Below are 822 nucleotides of genomic sequence, written 5' to 3'. Positions count from 1 at the left end.
GAGTGCTGACTGGAATTAGCAGGAGAGAGCTAAGTTCCATTATATCTAAGACCTCATAGTTCCGTATCATCCCAGTAGACCACTATGATCTCAGAATGCAGGCCTACTTGTGGTTCCCAGAATCTCCAAAGGTAGAATGGGAGGCAGAGTCTTTGGCTTTCAAGCACCTCTCCTGTGGAACCAGCTCCCAGTTCAGATTCAGGAAATGGACACCCTCTCTACTTTTAAGTCTAAGCTTAAAACCTTCCTCTTTGATAAAGCTATAGTTATGCTGCTATAGGCTTAGACTGCTGGGGGACCCACCTGTCAATGCACTTAGCTACTTTCCTCCTCTCGTCTCCCTCTCCTCTTCTCATATTTATTTGTCACCACTGTCTGACTTTAACTTTGTGGTTTCTTTCTCCCGTAGTTATCGTTCTCCTTGTCTGTCTCCCTCACTGTGTCCCTGGCTTTGGAGCTGTGTTTTCCAGTGCACAGCTACTCGTCCTACCAACCGATGTTTTGTTGTTGTTTTTGTTTTCTTTTCTCTCTCTCCACTTTCCACTGACCCAATCTGGTCAAGTCAGATGGCCGCCCACACTGAGCTTGGTCCTGGCAGGGGTTTCTTCCTTTAAAGAGAGTTTTTCCTCTCCACTGTTGCCCAGTGCTTCCTCATGGGGGATTTGTTGGGTATTGTCTGTTTCTTTATAGTGTTGACTTTACACATTAAAGTGCCTTGAGATGACTATTTAGAATTCACAACAGAGTTGAATTGAATTGACTCCGTGGATCTGCCTTCTTATTTTACATTTGTATTTGTCAGACAAACAACATGGCAAGAGA

Source organism: Channa argus, chromosome 20 (assembly GCF_033026475.1).
Source record: "Channa argus isolate prfri chromosome 20, Channa argus male v1.0, whole genome shotgun sequence".
In the NCBI taxonomy this organism is placed as follows: Eukaryota; Metazoa; Chordata; class Actinopteri; order Anabantiformes; family Channidae; genus Channa; species Channa argus.
The sequence above is the reverse complement of the archived record's forward strand: the minus strand, read 5'-3'. Positions refer to the sequence as shown.